The sequence below is a fragment of the Varanus komodoensis genome, unplaced genomic scaffold, assembly GCF_004798865.1.
Source record: "Varanus komodoensis strain SLA01 unplaced genomic scaffold, ASM479886v1 scaffold14_1, whole genome shotgun sequence".
Lineage (NCBI taxonomy): Eukaryota > Metazoa > Chordata > Lepidosauria > Squamata > Varanidae > Varanus > Varanus komodoensis.
In genome coordinates this window covers 19790385-19812339 of record NW_025335438.1, presented here as the reverse complement: position 1 = coordinate 19812339, position 21955 = coordinate 19790385, and the positions used below count along the sequence as shown (strand labels likewise).

Below are 21955 nucleotides of genomic sequence, written 5' to 3'. Positions count from 1 at the left end.
CAGTAGTATACCTGATGGTAGTCTGAATTAAATTCACCCATTCCTGTCCATTTTAGTTCACTGATTCCTAAGATGTCGATGCTCAGTCTTGTCATCTCTTGTTTGACCACATCCAGCTTGCCTTGGTTCATGGATCTTATGTTCCAGGTTCCTATGGAGTATAGATCTTTACAGCATTGGACTCTCCTTTCACCACCAGATACATCTGCAACTGAATGTCCTTTCGGCTTTGACACAGTTGCTTCATTCTTTCTGGCGCTACTAGTACTAGCCCTCCGCTCTTTCTCAGTAGCATATTGGACACCTTCCAACTTGAGGGGCTCATCTTCTGGTGTCATATCTTTTTGCCTTTTGGTACTGTCCATGGGGTTTTCATGGCAAAGATACTGGAGTGGGTTGCCATTTCCTTCTCCAGTGAAGAGATATGATATCACTCCTCAAATACTTGAAAGGCTGTCACAAAGAGGAAGGCCAGGATCCCTTCTAGATCATACAAAGTGCCGAACACAGAAAAATGGGCTCTAGTTGCAAGAAACCAGGTTCTGGATAAACATCATGAAGAACTTCCTGGCTGCTAAAGCAGTATGACAATGAACCAATTACCTAGAGAAGTTGTAAATGCTTCCACACTAGAGGTATTCAAGTTGCCACTGAACCTGATGACCCTCTTGGCTCCTTCCAACTGTACTATTCAACGATTCTATGACTTGTTTAGACATTTGGATCACTGTACCAAAATGTATATTTTGTCACATTCTGTTCCTGCATTCTTTTGTTTGTCTGCAACATACTTTATGCCATTCAGTTCCAAGCACAGAGACATCTCAATCCCCATGCATTTGCAGATCTTGCAAATTCCTACTGTCATAGAGAGGTTCGTATGTAAAAGAACAGACATGCCAATGAATGCATATACCATGGGGACAGAAATTGCTGTGGTGAAACTATTCTATATCCTACATATGGAAGAGACCCCAAGCAAAATAATGTAAAAAAGTCATGCTGGATCAGAGCAAAGACCCAGCACTCTGTACACAGTAACAAACCACAGGATCCCTCAAGCAGGATGGCTGCATCCTCCTCCTGCCCAAGATCCTCTGGGAAAGGAGGAAGGAAAGGGGCTATCAGTGGCTACTACCAGTGAAGCTGACAAGGGTTTCAATCTATTAATATTGGAATAGTGTATAATGCTGAATTTTAAAACAATTGACTGAATGTTAGATATACTGGCATTAAAAAAACCCTGTAATACAGGTATGGCAACAAGAGGAGTATTCACCCATATGACTTGAGATTCATGAGATTATACAACAGCAAGCAGTTCAAGGACAGTGGTTTATCATGAAGCTCATTTACTTGGAAATATGTTCCAATGGATTCTGTGGGATTTTTATCCAAATAGATGTTTTTAAGTTCAGGGTAGCAGTAATTTAATGGAAAAGTCATTTTGCATCTGTGACTTTTTCTTCCTAATTGCTCCTTAAGCTTGGTGTTCATGATTTCTCATCCATGGTGTTTTACACAGTGTTGTAATCTTCCAGGATCTCTCCTGTTCTTTGCAACAATTACAGTTTTTTTTTTTTCTTTTTCCCTAATGAGGAAAGTCTGGTATTTCCATTAATGGTGGCCTGAAACCCTGGTGTTTCTGTAATCTCACTATAGAATATCACAGTACCACCTAGCGGTTGCATAATGGAACACATAGAAAGGCAGAGAAAAAAAGCCCACATGAAAACAAATTTAAAGAACCCAGTCTTAATCCTGGACAGAATTCAGAAGCAGACACTTTTCTAAAGTGCCAAAGTAAAGCCCCATGTAGAAAAACCCTATCTGTGTATGATCAGTTGCTCTTAAGTTCACAAGAAAATGTTGGTTCAGCTAAAATTACAGAGAATATTTGGAACTATGTGGAGACAAGTTCAACGTCTGTGATATTAATTTTCCATTAGCTGGCTGATCCAAAAGACATTGTCCTAGTTATTGAAGAGCTGTCTTCTGAGGGTTCTTTCTCTTACCCTGTGCATTGATTGGGTTCTCTGAGTATTTTAAAGAGTAATTAAAAATATAATCAGGTCTGAAATAGTTAAGGTCAAGCTAGTGCTGCTATGTTGGGTTTGGGGATGGGAAGTATGAGTTTCATTTGACTATTTATGGCCAAGGACATTTGTCCATTTATAAGCACCTATGTTAATCTTATATGATTCTTCAGAAAAGCTGACCCATTTTCTAAATCTGACTGCACTTACAGGATGTCAGTTTCATGTTACTTTGTTTATTATAAGCAAGGACAACCTGTTAGCTAATTATGTATGTGATACCAATAATGTGTTATAGAATCATACAGTTGGAAGGGGCCTAGAAGGCCATCAGGTCCAATCCCCTGCCCAATGCAGGACTCAAATTTCCCATGTGTTCTATGACAATATTCTATTTTGGTGACTTATCAGAAGCTAAAATGTCTTAAATGCTTATTGTAAAAATAATTACTCATATGTAAGAAAGGGAACTGGGAAGGCCTGAAAACAATGTTATTTGACATGGTTTTCTGAACTTTAGACTTGGCTCCATTTGACAGAACAAAGGATGGTATAAATGGCACCCAGATCCTATCTTTGTTATTTCTCAGTTTACTGGCACTTTTCAATAAGCAATGCATTTTACAGCTATTATTTTATCATCACTTTTATTATTTCCTGTCAGATTTACTATTTATCATGATGTCCATTCCTCAGATTGTTTGCTCTGGAGTACTATGTTGAGGTTCGGCAGGTAGTCTGAGAGATGCTTAAATCACTGGAGCTGGAAAAGTTGTAAAGAAGGCCAACCAACATGATTAGGAAGTTTGAGCCTCTCTTGTGGAAGAAAAGCTAAAGCATTTGATGGGTTTTGATTTTTGGTTGGGCAAGGGAGCCATGCTAGAAGTTCCTAAAATTACACAAAATATGGAGAATGAACAGTTCGTAACAGTAGCTTGTGGACATCCAAAAGCACCCAGATTGGTGGAAGATTCAGGCAAAAGAAAGCAATTCTTCACACAACATATGATTGATATCACAAAAGCAGTTATAGCCACTGGCTTAAGTGGCATTAAAAAGAATTACATAATTTCACAGCAGCTAGTCATTATAGCAATATCTCATGGCTCAGAATCATTATAATTGTCTCTATTTCAAATATTTGAGTTGTGAGTGCTGCTGCTTATGTAGCCAAAATAGTACAACTCACATGCAAGAAGGAGGGATCAACAGGCTTGGAGGAATCCGAAGTTTGCTGAGATGGGGAAAAATCTACTTTACAACAAAGTTCTATGGGAAGGACAGATTCCCCTCCTTAGAGGAATCCACAGATGAGGAGCTGGGATAATGCTGATGAGGTAGAAAACAGAAAGGAAACAGAAAGAATGTTGTGTTCTGTGTTTTAGATGCTGGACCTTCTCCAAGCTGGACTCTGCTAAGGCAGGATCTGTCTTGTGTAATTTCATACTATTTACAGTAGTAAGTAGTAGAGACAAGAGATATGCTGCAAAGAGATCCATTGATGTCTCCCCCTACCCATTAAAATGGCTATGTGTAGTTCATGGAACAAAGTGTACTGATTTAAATTAAAGTTATGCTGCTGGGAGGAGGCAGGGCTGCTGCCATTTACCAGGCTTAAACAACCAGAAATAATCATATTAAGATGCATGGAGCACTGCTGGTAGAGTGGGACATCAGGGAGGGCCCATTTCTAAAAATAAAAAATGGACATGAAATAAAGCTGATAGGGATGAAGATGGAGAAAAGCATGCCACTTCATGGTCCTTCAGTAGTAACTGATGTACTATTCACCTCTCCATACTCCATCCAGTATTCCCAACTACAACTGCAGAGCTAGCTGGGGCAAAAATAACAGCTGATAAAGAAAAGCAACCAAAACAATGGTTGGGCAAAAGATGTTTGGGTTCAGTAAAAGGACTGTCTTCTTCCTAAATTTGCTGAATCTGTAGGAAGAGTAAACTATTTCACAGCCTACTCCTAAAACTTTTACATCAGCAAGCAAACACAATACAAAATCACATACTTTGACCCTGTGTTACCATTACTGGGACAACATCATTTCCACATTAACCACTGTAAATGTTTAAGGCTTGTGGCAAGATCATTTTAAACTTTGTTTATATTTAGCCACTTATTATCAGGATTTCTTGTGAGTCCCAAACAGTAACATGGCAAAGACAAACTCTGCTCAAGTAACATCTCCCCTTGCTCCATGCACACACACACACACCATGTACAAAAACACTACAAAAACGCTGAAATTATATACCAAGTTTAACATTTGGGGGGAAACCCTCTTTTTAATTCTTAGCATAAAGAAACAGAGTATATGTTTCTGTCAGAGGCACAGAGGATGTTGGCTGCTGTAGTTCCTATCTCCCAAATTCTTTGGTTGCCTGCTAGTGTGAGGTAATTTCTCCTGTTGTAAATCACTGTGAGAAAAGCCAAACCAAAAAGAGACAGCAGAGCATGGGAACATTAGTTGTACACCCATTTGGAAAACAAAACACATAAAGACCTTTTCAATTTGTAATTGAATTGGTACTCTTAATCAAAAAAAGGCCAGTGGAACTGAGAGAATCTCTTTAAGAGCACTGCTGGAAAGTTGGAAGTATTTATTGGTTGCACAGAAAAGTAAAATAACAAAATCAAAAGTCACTCTTGAAATTGGTGGTCTCTATAATATCAGGCATGAGACATTTTCAGTATTTGTCTGCCAATCTGTTACTTAGATATCAAAATAGTAGTTATTATTAAGAATAGTTAAGCTTGAGTCTTACAATGTTCATGCTACATTTCTTTCAATCCTTCCTTACTACATATAGTTTACAAGACAATATTAAGTAATAAAACTAACAAGAATGAACAATAATAAAAACTATAGCAATAAAAAGGAAAAAAAGTTTAAGGAGCAGAAAAACCAGAAACAGTAGAAGAAACTTTGTTGTTGTTGTTGTTGTTGTTGTTGTTGTTAGTCGTGAAGTTGTGTCCAACCCATCGCAACCCCATGGACAACATTCCTCCAGGCCTTCCTGTCCTCCACCATCCCCCAGAGTCCACTCAAGCTCATACCAACTGCTTCAGTGACTCCCTCTAGCTATCTCATTCTCTGCCGTCCCCTTCTTCTTTTGCCACCCATTGTTCCCAGCATTAGACTCTTCTCCAGGGAGTCCTTCCTTCTCATTAGGTGGCCAAAGTATTTGAGTTTCATCTCCAGTATCTGGCCTTCTAAAGAACAGTCAGGGTTGATCTCCTCTAGGACTGACCGTTTGATCGCCTTGCTGTCCAAGGGACTCGCAGGAGTCTCCACCAGCACCACAATTCAAAGGCCTCAATTCTTCAGAGCTCAGCCTTCCTTATGGTCCCAGGAACTTTCACAGCCATACACTGCAACTGGGAAAACCATAGCCTTGACTATACGCACTTTTGTTGGCAGGGTGATGTATCTGCTTTTTAGTATGCTGTCTAGCTTTGCCATAGCTTTCCTCCCCAGGAGCAGGCGTCTTTTAATTTCTTGTCTGCAGTCCCCATCTGCGGTGATCTCGGAGCCCACGAAAATAAAATCTGTCACTACCTTCATTACTTCCCCATCTATTTGCCAGGAAGTGAGAGGACCGGATTCCATGATCTTAGTTTTCTTAAAGTTGAGTTTCAAGCCAACTTTTGCGCTCTGCTCCTTTACCCGCATCAAGAGGCTCTTGAGTTCCTCTTCACTTTCTGCCATGAGAGTGGTATCATCTACATATCTGAGGTTGTTGATATTTCTCCCAGCAATCTTAATTCCAACTGGTGATTCATCTAGGCCTGCGTTTCTCATGATGTGCTCTGCATATAAGTTAAATAGGCAGGGTGACAGTATACAGCCTTGCTGCACTCCTTTCTCAATTTTGAACCAATCAGTGGTTCCGTGTCCAGTTCTCACTGTTGCTTCTTAACCCGCGTATAGGTTTCTCAAAAGACAAATAAGATGGTCTGGTACTCCCATCTCTTTAAGAACTTGCCACAATTTGTTGTGATCCACACAATTAGAGGCTTTAGCATAGTCAATGAAGCAGAAGTAGATGTTTTTCTGGAACTCCCTAGCTTTCACCATGATCCAGCATATGTTGGCAATTTGATCACTTGTTCCTCTCCCTCTTCGAAATCCTGCCTGTACTTCTGGTAGTTCTCGGTCCATATACTGCTGGAGCCTAGCTTGTAGGATTTTGAGCAGAACTTTGCTAGCATGTGAAATGAGTGCAATGGTGCGGTAGTTTGAACATTCTTTGGCATTACCGTTCTTTGGGATCTTAATGTAAACTGACCTTTTCCACTCCTGTGGCCACTGTTGAGTTTTCCAAATTTGCTGGAATATTGAGTGCAGCACCTTTACTGCATCATCTTTTAAGATTCTGAATAGCTCAGCTGGAATACTGTCACCTCCACTAGCTTTGTTGTTGCTCAGACTTCCTAAGGCCCATTTGACTTCACATTCCAGGATGTCTGGCTCGAGGTCAGTGACAACCCCATCATGGTTATCAGGGATGTTAAGCTCTTTCTTGTACAGTCCCTCTGTGTGATCTTGCCATCTCTTCTTAATCTCTTTTGCCTCTGTTAGGTCCCTGCCATTTTGGTCCTTTATCATGCCTATCTTTTCATGAAACGTTCCCTTCATATTTCCAATTTTCTTGAAGAGATCTCTGGTCCTCCCTATTCTATTGTTTTCTTCTATTTCTTTGCACTGTTAATTGAAGAAGGCATTCTTATCTCTTCTAGCTATTCTCTGGAATTCTGCATTCAGTTGGGTGTATCTTTCTCTTTCTCCCTTGCCTTTCGCTTCCCTTCTTTCCTCAGCTATTTGTAAAGCTTCCTCAGACAACTATTTTGCTTTCTTGTATTTCTTTTTCTTTGGGATGGTTTTAGTTCCTACCTCTTGTACAATGTTGTGAATCTCCGTCCATAGTTCTTCAGGCACTCTGTCTATCAGATCTAATTCCTGAAATCTATTTGTCACCTCTACTGTATATTCATCAGGGATATGATTTAGGTCATACCTGAGTGGCCTAGTGCTTTTCCCTACTTTCTTCAATTTAAGCCTAAATTTTGCAATGAGAAGCTCATGATCTGAGCCACAGTCAGCTCCTGGTCTCGTTTTTACTGACTGTATAGAACTTCTCCAACTTTGGCTGCACAGCACATAGTCAATCTGATTTCTGTGTTGACCATCTGGTGATGTCCATGTGTAGAGTCGTCTCTTGGGTTGTTGGAAAAGAGTGTTTGCTATCACCATCGTATTCTCCTGACAAAATTCTACCAGCCTGTGTCCTGCTTCATTTTGTACTCCAAGGCCAAACTTGCCTGCTATTCCGGTTATCTTTTGGCTTCCTACTTTAGCATTCCAATCCCCCATGATGATAAGGACATCATTTTTGGGTGTTAATTCTAGAAGGTGTTGTAGGCCTTCATAGAACTGGTCAGCTTCAGCCTCTTCAGCACCAGTGGTTGGGGCATAGAGTTGGACTATTGTGATGTTGAATGGTTTGCCTTGGATTCGAACTGAGATCATTCTGTTATTTTGGAGATTGTATCCCAGTACTGCTTTTCCTACTCTTTTATTGACTATGAAGGCTACTCCATTTCTTCTGAGGGATTCTTGCCCTCAGTAGTACACCTCATGGTCATCTGAATTAAATTCACCCATTCCTGTCCATTTTAGTTCACTGATTCCTAAGATGTCGATGCTCAGTCTTGTCATCTCTTGTTTGACCACATCCAGCTTGTCTTGATTCATGGATCTTACGTTCCAGGTTCCTATGGAGTATAGATCTTTACAGCATTGGACTCTCCTTTCACCACCAGATACATCTGAAACTGAGTGTCCTTTCGGCTTTGACGCAGTTGCTTCATTCTTTCTGGCGCTACTAGTACTAGCCCTCCGCTTTCCCCCAGTAGCATATTGGACACCTTCCGACCTGAGGGGCTCATCTTCTGGCATCATATCTTTTTGCCATTTGGTACTGTCCATGGGGTTTTCATGGCAATGGTACTGGAGTGGGTTGCCATTTCCTTCTTCAGTGGATCATGTTTTGTCAGAGCTCTCTGCTATGACCTGTCCATCTTGGGTGGCCCTGCATGGCATAGCTCATAGCTTCATTCAGCTATGCAAGCCCCTTTGCCATGACAAGGCAGTGATCCATGAAGGAGAAAGAAACTTTAAAAGGTCTCAATTATTAAAATGCATGAGGGAGCAACTTGGAATGTGCCTGGTGCCTAAAGAAGGCAGAAGAGTGCACGTGTCTGTGAAAGGATGGCACTACCATGGAAAAGGCCTTTTTTCTGGATGAGATCTGCCTAACTTCAGAAGATGAAGGCACCTAGAAAGGGCCATCTGAAGTAACTATAACCTGGTAGGCAGGGTTGATGTCTATTTTTCACATTTGTATCCTTCCTTCCTCTTTGGGAAGATCTGAGGAATAAACAAGGGATTATCTTATGATGACATCTCCACAAGGGTCCTTTGAGATAATTTAGGATGAAACTGTGAACTTCATGACCAAGGACCAAACTACATGCTGTACTGGTCTCTGTCCAGTTCCCCTTCTTCTGGCTCCAGACCTGTTTTCCCCTGGCTAGTATCGATGTCTGTAAAACCAATCACAATCATCTCGTTTGGCCCTGAGCAAGCTTCAAGCCTGTTTTCTTCCAACACTCTACAATATTGGCTCACTTACCTTTTTATTTGCTTAATCTGTGCCTCTTATTCTCATCTCAATATGTGCACAAAATACTTTTATTATTCTGTGCACCGATTGAGAGGAACTAGCAAAGCACTGAACCGTTTACTAGGCTGATTACTATGTCCAGTTCCAGATGCAGGATTTTTAAGTGTGTGGGTATCCCATTTTAATGTCAGTGACAGGGTAGAGATGGTTGTGGAAAGTAAAGGAATGGGAACTGTGCTGCAAGTTCTGTCCTCTGAACCTAGGATTCCCCTGAGCCTTCTGACTTTCTAAAAATACACATCTCTGTAATCACGATTGTTATAAAACCTTGGTCTTGTTTCAAAAAGAAAACAGATTCTCAAGAATCTATGCTGAAAGTCACATTGCTCTGCTAATTGTGTGCTCAGGGCCATACAGATGCAGCAGCTAAGGCTGCATTCCTGTTGTGTTTACCTAGGAGTAAACTTCATTGAATACAATGGGACTCACTTCTAAGTAGATAGACACACAATTGCACTGTAACAGTCAGCTGCAGCTCCATTAACAGGAATACATCAGAAAATGATGAGGAAATGTACTCAATGTTGCTCTGAAAAATGGAGATAAGCAGTCTTAAAAGAAAAAAAAAACAATGAAGGCATGTTTTCAAGTTCAGATTCTTGCTACCCAAAGCATTCCTGGAAAAGTGACTTCTGATAGCTTTTGTTAGGATGTGAGAAAACCTCTCTTTCTTTAAATGCAGACTTGCATGTTAAACCACATAAATACCATGCCTCATAGTAGACATGGTTTGTAGCCCCAGAAATTACAGCTGCTTGTTGCATGAATTACTTCTCCCCCTCCACACCCACCCTCTTTGCAACAATAATAGCACAACTGTTATTACATTTGGCCCAACTAAGAATGCTGTGGAAATGCTGGTCCAAAAGGAAGTGTTTCCAGTTCCACATTTCTTTCAAGAGTTATTTTCCCATGTCGTTTCTGGAAATGTTTCAGGAAACCACATTCCCTTTCTTGTCCGTATCCAGCAGTCTGATCTTTTCCCGCTCAGAACAACACTCAGACCTCTTCATCACAGAGGATAAGTGGGAATGGAAAGCTAAAATTTCTGAGGCTGAAGGGACAAAAATGTGTTCACTGAAAACAATTTCTAGGGTGTGTTTAAGAAGAAATATCCTAATCAAAGTTAATGTTTGATTATCCTTTTGGTGCAATATATGAGTATTTGCTGATTTCTTTTTGAATACTCCTACCTGAATACTGTTTGATTCAACTTCTTTGCCTGATCAACTATGGCTCTTGATTAGATCAGGATATTCCACACTGCAGTACAGGAGATGTTTTCTGTAGAAAGCCATGTGTTACTGCCTTTTGCTTTAGTTCATTTGGCTTGATTCAGTTTCATGCTTTCTTATAGTTCTCATAATATGCCCAGGAAAACTCAGTGACAGGGTTCACACAATGGCTGAAATGGCATGTGGCATTTGTCATTTGCAATAATGAAACTGTGGCAGATGGTTGCTGTGGCTTATAGCATAACACAAGCCTGGCAAGTGTGGTTTATGTAAAGGTTAAACAACCATGGGCTGCTTTAGGGTTATACAGCTGTTGGCTACTCCTTGTGAGGTTTGCCTGCTAAGGTGAGTCATTGACTTGAATAGTCAAAAGGATAGGTGGCGCATGGAGCAATCCACCATAGCTTAAATAAATAACAGTGGGCTGTGGCAGTCTTGCAACTGCCCAATGACTTGGTTCAGGTGTAACACCAAATCATAGTTTGGCACTGTTCTTATATGTTCTCTCCTTCCTGTTCACATTCCAATTAGCTACTTTTCCCTGAATACAGAAACCATGGCTCTGTTAACATGGGCTAGGGGGCAAGTAAATCATAGTTTCCTGATTTGGATTAAACAAACCATATTTTTGTAATTGAGTACATAAATGAAGGGTGGGTGTACGAGTGCAGAAGGGATTGTGAGGTGAAAGCATGAGAGCTCAAGGCTTGTTTCCGTAGTGTCAAATCGTGGTTTGGCCCTTTGTGTGAGAAGCAGCACAGTGATACAGAATGTTAAGATATTTTTGTAAATATTGTGATAAAATTAATGCAAATGCAACTTCTATCATTTTGTTCTCCCAAAATTGTCACTGCTGCATAATGTGTGGGATTGGAAGAATAGCTTGAGTGAAGGGGAAATGAGCGGATGTGAATGCTAGAGATAATTTTCTGGGTTGCTATTTTTCCCCACTGCTGAATGCAAACCAAAAAAAGTATTTCTAGACAATGATTTAATTAAGGACTTAACAACTCACTAATCTATTCTTCTAAAATTATTTTAAAGCTCTTACTATCAGGGGCAATGCAACTCTAGTTTGTTGTAGTAAACACTGTGTTAAATACAAAATGCTAGTGTAAACGTGGCCTTTGTTTTTAAAGAGAAAGATGGAAAACTGGATGAATAATGCCAGTTTGCAGAGACATTTGCAACAGTAATGTATTTTCATCCATCATGTGTGGCAGCTCAGTGGATGAACTAGGTTTGGGTACCAGTTCTTGACAGATTATCAAGAACTTTAAAGATTCAAGACTATGAGGATAATTGAATGTACTTTGCCAACCTTGCTTCATTATCTCACCTCTCTTTTCAAGCTCTTTTTACACTTGGCAGGATGTTCTTCAGTTTTATGCTTTCAGAGCCCCTGCACAAAAAATATCACTGCTTTCCAGTTCCTCAGGAGCCAACACTGTATCCCACATTTTATTCTCTTGGTTGGTCAGTGGTCAGTAATGGAGCAAGTCAAAATTCAGTCTATTGTTGGTCTGTCATTTAAATCTGCTTTCTGTATACAAGTATTGAAAAGATTCCTTAATGTTAGGATCAATATGGCAAATTTGGGTAGCTCAATCCAGTGTGGCTCCTGTAATCCACTAAACTTGAAGGATTACAGGCATCCCAATGAAGGGTAGAAGAAAAGATCATCTTCATGCTCCACCCTATAAAACACTTGAAAGGTTAATTTTGACTGAACTGCTCCTTCTTAACACCTCTTCTCCTTATTCCCTGGAATACCCATTGAAATCTGTTTGTGGAGTTGGTTTTATAAGTCTGGAGCAGCAGGTTGCATGGCTGTTTCTGCAAAGGCTGTGAGCTTGGTGGGAGGATGCTATGAGTCTGAGGCCTCAGTTCCAATCTCGGAGCTAGGACCCTCACTTGTCTGGTAACCATATAGGTCATAGGGTTACAACCTAAATGTCTTTTCACCATACTTTGGTATGGCATAATGAAGAGAGTCCGACAATTCCAACATTGGGCCAAACCATTTTTGAGTGATTCCTGGAACTGAACCAGTATGAATGATGTAAGTGCATCATTGTGTTTTAATGTTCAACAAAAATTAATGTACAGCAAGAAAGTAGAAAAGGATAAATGTGAATGCCCTTCAGCTGAATTTGTACATAAGCATCAATTGCCGCACAGATATCACAGGCTGAAAAGTGTGGAGCTTTTCTCTTGCTGTCTGAGAAGTTCAAGGCATATGGGAAAAAGTCCAGTGAGTGTTTTCTGCACTGTACCAACCAGTCCATTTCTGGAAATAAGCCAGTTTCTTTCCATTAAATGAGAAAACAGGATATCTTCTAGGCAAGTATGTTACTTTGTATGGAGCTCAATTATTGTGTAATGCTTGCTTTGACAAAGCACTGTTGCTCAACAGCTCCTGTGCCATAAGAACAGTTAAGATGAGTTCCAGATATTGCTGTTGGAATGACTGGGCTTTTTTGATTTTCATTGTTGTAGTACTTTGGTTGTGTTGCACATGGGAGGTGAGAATTACATGAGTACATCCATACACCATAGCTCCCTCAGGGAAAATAAGCCAAGATTTACGGTTCTTAAAATGCCTTCGATATTAATTGCTTTGTATGAGAGAGAAAAAGATATATTAGATATACATGGGTATAGGTCAGTAGGTAAAATAGAAGTTTAGTTTGCTTAAAATTTTGGTGAGAGAGCTTTTAAGGAATGGCAAGGCATGCTGAATTTTACTTGGGCCTTTGAAAATCTACCCCAGGGAATTAAGACAAGGAATTGACCAAATCTGTTACTACTTCATCAAATCCTTCTTCAGCTCTGCACCATGTGACTTTCAAGAAGTGGAAGTGTTAGGCACATCAGCACGTTGAGCCAGCAAGAACATCTGCATATCTCTTTCTGCAGATGCAGAACATTAAAAGGAAGTTTTGCTTAACCAAGTTTTGTCTTATGATGAAACTATATTGAGCAGTTCTTTCAGGCAGCAGAATTGAGAAGTGATGACTTTTTCCTGTTTCCAGCTCTTAGTCTCAAACACATGGACACAACACTTTTGTCTCATATGCTAAATGTCCATGGGTAAAATCGACAGTTTATTTCCACAGTGTCCACAGTAGATGTGGAACAATGCTTAATTTACAGTATTCAGCAACAACATCTCAATACTTTTAGTTACTTTGATGCCATTCCAGAATATAGTGGCAGATATTTTGGTATGATGAGCATAATTCAGAGAAAGGATCAAATTGCTGATCATAGATTTAGCCAAATTTGAATGTTAAGAGCTTTAGTCACAGGTCCCCCACCTAATTATAACTTAATGTAAATAACATGGAACAGTCACTCTTATTTACTTTCAACATTGGCAGGTTTGTTCCTTTGGCATGCATATACAGAACATAACTCTGTTCTATAATATAATTAGTGTGGGTTGATGAGAAATAAAGGTACTGCTAAGGAATAATCACATACTAGCCTGAGTTCAGGCATTATGCCTGAACAGGAAATAACTGCCCATATAGGAAGCATGGGCCATGAGTGCTGACACTACCACCTATATCCCAATGTATGGTAGTCCTATCTACAGTGTTTCTGACCTTCCCCATGTTAAGCAGGAAGGTCTGAAGGGTGCTTCTGCTAATATTTATTTGAATACAGGTAGAAACGTTTGCACAGTTGGGAGCTCTGATAATGTAGGGTTCCCAGTTGGGTTCCACTTGCGCTCAAGTGGTATGGATAAGGTGGGGGATGCCAGGAGAAGTAGAGGCAAGGATTCTGGGGATGAAGCTCAGATGTGTGGCTTCACTGTTGATCATTCATGTTCAGGTGTAGCACCCAAACAAATCTAGGGATAATCATGTCCTTAATTTCATTGCTCATTCCTACAAAGTGGAATTGGCCATATTTTCAGAAGTTTAGTTATTTTTGACATTTCAATTCTACCTTCCCTTGAAATCTTGGGGCAGCGTACAAGGATGTCATTGCCTTCATTTTTCCTCACAACACTGTGAGAGAGTGACTAGCCCAGGTGAGCCTTATGGGTTAGTGAATGTCTCTCCAATTCAATCCCAGCATCCCCAGTCAGTTATACATACTTCATTTCCTAGCTTCTTTAGGAAAGTTTTTGTTTGCAAGGTGGGATATCTAAATATAAAAACATAAGACACATAAATTTATATGCACGAATAGAAATTATAGCTATACAGAATGCCTAGGAAGGTCTCTGCAGTTACAGGTGGCCTATAAATACATGTATGTATGTACGTATAAATAAATAAATAAATAATGAGAACCATAAACGCTTATTCTTACTGATAGTTTATATATGAACACAGTGGTATAACTAACAATGGTTTGGGAGATGTTTGTCCAATTAGATGTTCCTATTTGTGTATTATATTTCTTTGAATTGTGGCTGAACTTAAAGAAAAGGAAGAAACAGGATTAATATATGAAGTATTATCCCATGAGTAAGATATAATATTATTAACCTGAAAACATGGTTTGTTATAAAGTTACAGCTGCAATTTTGCATACAGTTATCTGAGCATGCATCCTATTGATTTCAAGGGGATTGCTGTATGTGTAACTGAATGCAGCATTTTTTTCAACTTTCACGGTTAGACATCAACTTTGCAGAGGCATAATTAATAGCAACATATAGCAACATAACTTAGCTATTACCTAACCATCTGCAATTGCCTTTTGAAGTTTAAGGGGAAAAAAACACAATTTGCAAAGAACAGGTTTTGGGATTTGGTGTAAAGCCATGCCTATTCTTTCATTGCCCTGTATAGTCAGCCAAACAGGATTAAGCCATTCAATATAAACTAAATAGATTTATAGGATATCCAAACTTGCTTCATGGGACTGTACCCACAGAGTCTGGGATTTTGTTTGTAAATGGGTGTACTGATTTCCTTCCCCCTCCAACCTGATTAAACTGATTACACAGCACTTCCTTTTAATACTTGACATGTGAACAAAGAGATATGCAGACCCTACTGTCAGATGTTCCACATTAAACAGAACCATGCATCTTAAGAGCCCAGGATTAATTCATGAAAGGTGCAGGTCTCTGGCTGCTCAAGAATTCCTATCTGAAAACTCACTTGTCTTTTTGTGTAGACTGAAAGAAGATACTAGCTGAGAAGCAGGAAATCTGGGGCACAATTATTGGGAACCTCACTAGCATTAGCCCCCAGTGAAAGGAATGTCACAGTCTTGTAAAATGAACTGCCATTCACATTAGCATCTAGCAGACGAATACCATTGTGCCATAGACCTTTATTTTTTAATTTGGTCTGTAATTTGTGCCTCTGTGAACAAGAGGTACTAAATATGAGAGTTATTAAGCATCTGTCTTTAAAATCTTTGTTATTTACAATGGACAGGCTTAGCCAAAGAAGTTGCCAGTTAATTCAGACAAATTCAGTCACCCATTGCCTTCCTTCAGTGCTCACTTTAGATTTCGTGTAACTACTGCACAGGATGCCTTCGTCCACTTCCTTGAATGTGATCACTTCCTTCTCACCACTATGCTGCTGTCTGTCTGTTTTCTCTAGTACCAATCCCTTGGTTCCTTAGCTAATGGTCTCCATATTTGTGGAGCCCTCTTACCTTTCTCACATCTTCTCTTTGCTTTGGGAGTGAAAGGAAGTTGTTCACGAGGGTGTGGACTATGTTATTTAGCAACCTGGATGCACACCACAGGCTGAGAAAACCCCATAACCTAGTTTGCTCTGAAAAGGACACAAAGAGGATGTACTGGTGCCCAATGCTAGATGCTCCAGTTGGATCTTTGGCCAGCTGTTCTCAGGGAACTATAAGAAGTTGGGGGCTGAAGAGACTAGGTTTGTTTTACTCTTGGTGGTGTGCCGGTAAACAGTTTTGGTGTCGCTGCAACAGGCTTGAACCAATACATGGGCTTCCTGTGGGTGTCAGGTCACTACACACCATATTTGTTTGATGGAAGAAAGGATAGGTACTCTGGGATAGGCTAGACTAGATAGACTAGACTACATAGGTAACTGCTATCCTAGCTGCCATGGGTTGGGCAGCAATTGAATTTCAAAATTATAATGAAATGATGATGATTTGCAGACTAGAAACAAAAGCATGTGAAGAGAGATTGAAAGAACTGGGCATGTTTAGCCTCAAAAAGAGAAGACTGAGGGGAGAAGAGATAGCACTTTACAAGTATGAGTACCTGAAAGGCTGTCACACAGAGGAAGGCCAGGGTTTCTTCTCCGTCATCCCAGAGTGCAGGACAGGGAATAAAGAGCTTAAGTTACAGGAAGTCAAATTCTAGCTGAACATCAGGAGACAATTTTTCTGACTGTTAGAGCAGTATGGCAATGCAACCAATTTCCTAGGGATGTTGTGGGCTCTCCCACATTAGAGGCAATCAAAGTGCCACTGGTCAGCCATCTGAGAAGGATGGTTTGACTTGGTGTCCTGCACTAAGCAGTGGGCTGGACCCAATGGTTTTCTTGGGCTCTTCCAACTCTACTGTTCTGTGATTCTATGATCTGGATCACTGCTCTTGATCAGAATAAGTTAGTTTCCTCTGTTCTCATCATCTTCTGTTACTGGTGGATCTATTCACTTTTATTAAAATAGATGCAGAAAATATTCCCTTTTGTAATTTTCCTGCTTGCACAGTAGCATATATTTGCTTGCTTTGATTCAGAGAGGCATAGATTTAACAGTTCATTTCAAGAACTTTAACATAGGGCAAACCTGGACCTTTCCTCAGTCCTTTCCTATAGAAATATTTAGTGCTGTTGGTACTTTACTTGTAGGAAGCAGTATGAGAAATTTGAATATCTTAAGGTTAAAAGCAAGCAAACTGAATGGATACACGGAGACACAAGTAGCAAATCTTACACTGTTTAGTTAGGAAAAGGTATGTGCTGAAAGGGCTAGATGATTTTTTTAAGCAATGTAGTTCTGGGCACTTTTTAAAAGTAAGTCTTTTGTATATAACTTTCCCAATGTATCACAGTGTGAGCAGGACTGCTGCATCTAAGCCTTTATGATGCACCTTTGGTTGAAGCTCTGCATTACTGAATTCTTTCACATAGTAATGGAAAGAAGAGACATTTAACAGAAATTAGGAAGTTCTTGAGCTTCAGTACTTAAAGCATGATTTGTTAATCTGGTTTTGCTTTACATTCAGCTGTTTTATCCATTATGAGTTCTATCCAGTGCCAGACAGTGCTTACAAAGAATATTGAACATATGCCAAGTTAATGTTTGGGGTTTAGGAACAGGGAAAATTGTATAAATTTTCTGGATGCATTGGATAAATTCAAGGGGAACACAAGTTTGTCTGAGAGTTAAGGAAATGTACATATCAATGTGTGTCCACACATCAAAACATATATAGTATTTTTGCTCAGGATTTTGAAAATGACTATATTTACTCTTAAAACCATCACAAATAATGAAAAAAATGTTGAATATTGTCACTAATGCCCACATTATGTTTTATCAGCATTTGAGAAAAGATATTTGCTAACACTGATGCACAATCTTACACACAGACATTTAGGCAATAGCTGCTTCCCCTCCCCACATTTAAAATTTTTAAATTTAAAATTTATCCTAAGGAGGGTACAACATTGCACGTTATTTGTTCAAGTAGCTTAGTGAAGACTAGATCTGCTCTGAGACTTTTAATATTCACCAAGTTTCTTGGTGGCAGGTGGATTCTGCCAGTATTAAGCTGCAGAAGTGAGGCACACTGGTTATGTCAGTAGGGACTGGTCTGCTATTGTTGCTGTTCCAGTGTAGCCATGCATAGTAGCCTAAGCAGAATAGGACACGATAGGGTCACAGGTATGGACTGAATTATGAACTTTCCTATTAAATTGTGCAACCCTATATGGCCAATAGAGCAGCTTGAGTAATGGCAGTGATGCTTGTTAGCTTCTTGGAAAAGGAAAACCACAGCAGTGTTATCATGCTATTATGAGTTTTCAGCTAATTCAGACTTTCATGTTCCAAAAGCTGGTACTATATACTGACCTTTTAGCCTCTTAATTCCACTGTGGGCACAATTCCACATAAAATAAATGCAGTAAAAAGATTCAGATCTGTATTTAGTGCAATCACCTAGGATATTCAGGAGACATCTTTGGATGGAAAGTTCTCCTAACTCTCCTTGGTGTGTCTGCTCATTAAGTAAGACAAAGTGAACAGCATGGGGGTGTTTTGGTATAATCAATAATGTACAGTTAAGAGCATCAATCTGTAGTACTTAAGGAGAACAAGACTGCACCTTCAAATGCCTTTGAAAGGGAGAAGGCTTTTCAGTCTGTAAAAGAGAGCTGCTTCTTATTGTCTTTACAGGAGGTCACGTTACTGGTCAAGCATCCCTCTGTGCTGAAGAAATTCCTCTCCAGATCCTCAGAACAGTCCGCACATGATATATCAGGTCCCAGTGTGAAGGGTCATGGTATTTACAAGATCTCCTGTGGTTTCAGAGGGGTGACCAGAAAATAGATTCCTGGCCCTCAGGCTGAAAAAGGAAAAAGAAAAAGAGTGGTACTGGCTTAGCCGTCTGAGAATACAACCCAGAAGGTATGTCTAATTGATTGAGAAGGCTTCAACAGCTCTGTGTAAACAGTACTTTGCACAATGTGTTTCTTTGACTAATTAAGTACCTTGAGGAATGAGTTAATCAAAAAACTAGTGTGGAGATCCATCAATCTTCAGTGATCAATAAAATTGCAGCTACCAAGATTTAACAGAGAAGTCTGTGACTGGTGGATTTAGGTCTAAATTGTCAACATTAAATGTTTAAAGCTAGGTTCCAAAGTCCATATTTAGCTTTACAAATTAATGGTCAGATTTCTCTGAAGTATTTAACATGGTAAAACTCTTACTCAAGAACTGCTGGATACTAAGAATATGAAAAATGAGGCCTCTTGCCAAGTGCCTAAGCAAGGAATGTTAAGACTGTGGCTGGTGATTATTAGACATGTAAATACCCAGTTTGAGTCACCAGAACTGGGGGTGAAAAGAAACCTCTAGCTCGAATATTTCTAAAGATGGGTTTAGATTGCAATTCTGTTTCTTGTACTCTGGTGTTCATTAACATTGATAGTCTGTGGTAAGATTACAAGGAAGTGCATCATGTAATGCATGATGCCTTACTGAATGTATGTTGGACTTCAGTTCTGTTTGCTTATTATTCTGTCTCCTTTTTCTTGAATGAGCTCAGGATAATGTTCATGGTTGTCTTCCAACTTTATCAGAATCCTGTGAAGTAGCTTAGGCTGATAGATAATGATATAATGCACATTGGATAAACTTCATGGTTGCATTAGGATTTGAATCCAGGTCTTTCCATTTCCAGCCTGTTAGCTCTCATTTATGATAATCCTGACAGATGCTTGAATTGGCCTACTGTTCTTCTTAATCAGAGGTAGGGAAGCTTTTTCAGGCTGAAGGCTGAATTCAATTTTGGAGAGACTCTTGGGCTGAATTCCAGTGTGGGTGGGACAAAAGACAAAGGGACTGGGGGCAGAAGCAAAAAGGATGGGGCCCAAAATATACCCTGCCCCCCAGCATATTATAACTTAAAGCTCTTACTACCAGTCATTGAGCCTTAGCAGAGTCATTTTAGCATGGAGAAAATACTGCACAAAAACTAGGAAATCACCAAAAGATCAATGGCTAGAGGAAAGAGGTTGGGCTGGGGAGGCAACATGGTCATTTGAAGGAAACCAGAGGGCTGTCTTTGGCCCCCACAAGGGCCTGTTTACTAACCCATGATGTACATTCATCTAAATCATGTAGCTGTGATTCTGCTAGTGCTATTGTGTGAAGAACTATCCCATGCCAGACTGTATCAGTCTGAGGAAGAACAGTACAATACAGTACAGAAACCAGATGGACTAACAGTTCAGACTGTATAAGTACAGTGCCTTCAACTGCCCAGGTGCAGAGTGCAGATGGGGCGAACCAAATATGAGCAACATTTCTGATGTGTCATTGACCTATTGAATCATGAATTGAAAATGTAGCTTCAATTCCCATTACTTCAACATCTGAATGCTTACTTTGTTTTCTTTCTTAAATATAGTTTTATAGCTTTATCATGAACCCTGAGGTTCAAACCACTTATTTAAATGGTAACTTGAGTCTTGATAATTTATTTTCTTGTCATGAAAACATTCTCAGTGTTGATAGGATAACTCAAATAATTTGTTTCCTTAACAGAGTTGATGTTGATAGATTCACAATATTTTTCCTTAAAAAAAAGCAAAACAAAAACAAAAAACCCTTGCAGAGAAGCAGCTTTTGTAAATTGCAGGCCAGTAAATATAGCCACCCAAGTCTGGCACATCATCAACAGCCTCTAATATTTTTAACTTCTTTTGTGTAAGATCACAAAAGCTCTAGACTGAACCAACCGGATGTTTTGTAACTTTGCTGTATTACCTAATATTATTGATGCAGATTAGATGTCATTCATCTGCAGGTGTCAAAAGCATATCATTGGACACTGTACAACTATTGCAAATAGTTTAATTTGTGTATTCATGTCCAATTTAGTAACAGATATTGCTGGGCTTAAGGTTAGGTTAAAATAGTGCATTGCAAAAGTATCTGTTATTTCAATGGGAAATTATGAGACATATTCTCAGAAAACAGTATATAGGATTGCAAGCCAAGTACAATAATTTATTAAATTTTCTATCTTTGGTTCAAGGAACTATAAAGGGTTATTGTGGATATAGCTATCAGAAGTTCCTGTTAAGTGTCTACTGTTGCTCACAATAGAAGTCATAATGACTATCCTTATATGATCCTGCTAAATGCATAACAAAGCATGTGGGTTAATTTTGTGAGGTATCTCTTTTGGGGATGAAAAAACAGCTGCAACAATATTGACCTTAGTTAATTGCATAAAAATAAGAGAAGGTTCTGTAAGATTTGCCACAGTGGTAGAAGATAGGCACTCCAAAGAGCCCAAAATCTAGACCTATTGCTATTATACCCATTTCCTACAATGGTCACTTATTTTCTGCACTCTGCTGCTTCTTGGCTTTTTAGATGCATTGTTTTATGGTTACTTAGCATTGGCTGTCCTTTTCTGAGCATTTTGCCCAATTCTTCTCTGACAGTTCATTATCGGCATTATGTTTTTCTATTCTCCACCTATAGACAGTAAAAACCAAGCAGTTTTCAAGTCTGTGAACCTGGACTTAGTGAGGAAATACTTAAATTTCTGGAAACAAGTAGAACATGGCTATAACCATGCTAGATCAGGTCAAAGAACCATCTAGTACAGCATTCTATGCCCAGTGTTCAACCAGATGCTTATGGGAAGTCACAAGTAAGACATGAATGCCTCAGCATCCTTCCACTTGTATTCAATTTAGCTAGGTGCTGTGTGAAGAAGTACTTCCTTTTGTCTAAATCTCCTACCATTTAACATCATTGGATGGATCCAGGTTCCAGTATTATGAAGAGGGGGGCATTTCCTTAGTCACTTCTTCTATTCAATTACTTGCCTTTTTTTCAAAGTTAAAAGTCCCCAATGTTGTTACAATTCTTCCTATGGGAGCTGATCCAGGCACTTGATTATGGTTGCCCATAATCTTTTCTGCTCTAGCATACCCTCTTAGAGGTGTGGTGACCAGAACTATTGTTGTTTAGTCGCAAAGTCATGCCTGGCCCATCATAATACCATGGACAACATCCCTCCAGGCTCTCCTGTCTCCCACCATCCCTCAGAGTCCACCCATGCCCACACCCACTGCCCCAGTGACTCCATCTAGCCACCTCATCCTCTGCCGTCCCCTTCTCCTTTTGGACCAGAACTATACAGTTCTATAAATGCAATTGTACCATAGATTTGTATATTGGCAGTATTATTTTCAATTCCTTTGCT

At 39.6% G+C, this 21955-nt stretch overlaps 1 protein-coding gene across 8 annotated transcripts in view; it reads left to right on the top strand.

Moving 5' to 3' along the window:
• The window catches only part of LOC123020566 (chloride channel protein C-like), a 297824-nt gene that overhangs the window by 175202 nt on the left and 100667 nt on the right, over positions 1–21955 (top strand). For 7 of the 8 annotated variants that reach the window (XR_006414134.1, XR_006414135.1, XR_006414133.1 and 4 more), the window contains one exon: positions 18403–20711. The gene's annotated coding sequence lies outside the window, so the exon portion shown is untranslated. Of the gene's footprint in view, positions 1–18402; positions 20712–21955 lie in introns of those variants that run through there. The other variant, XR_006414127.1, reaches the window with a different exon arrangement.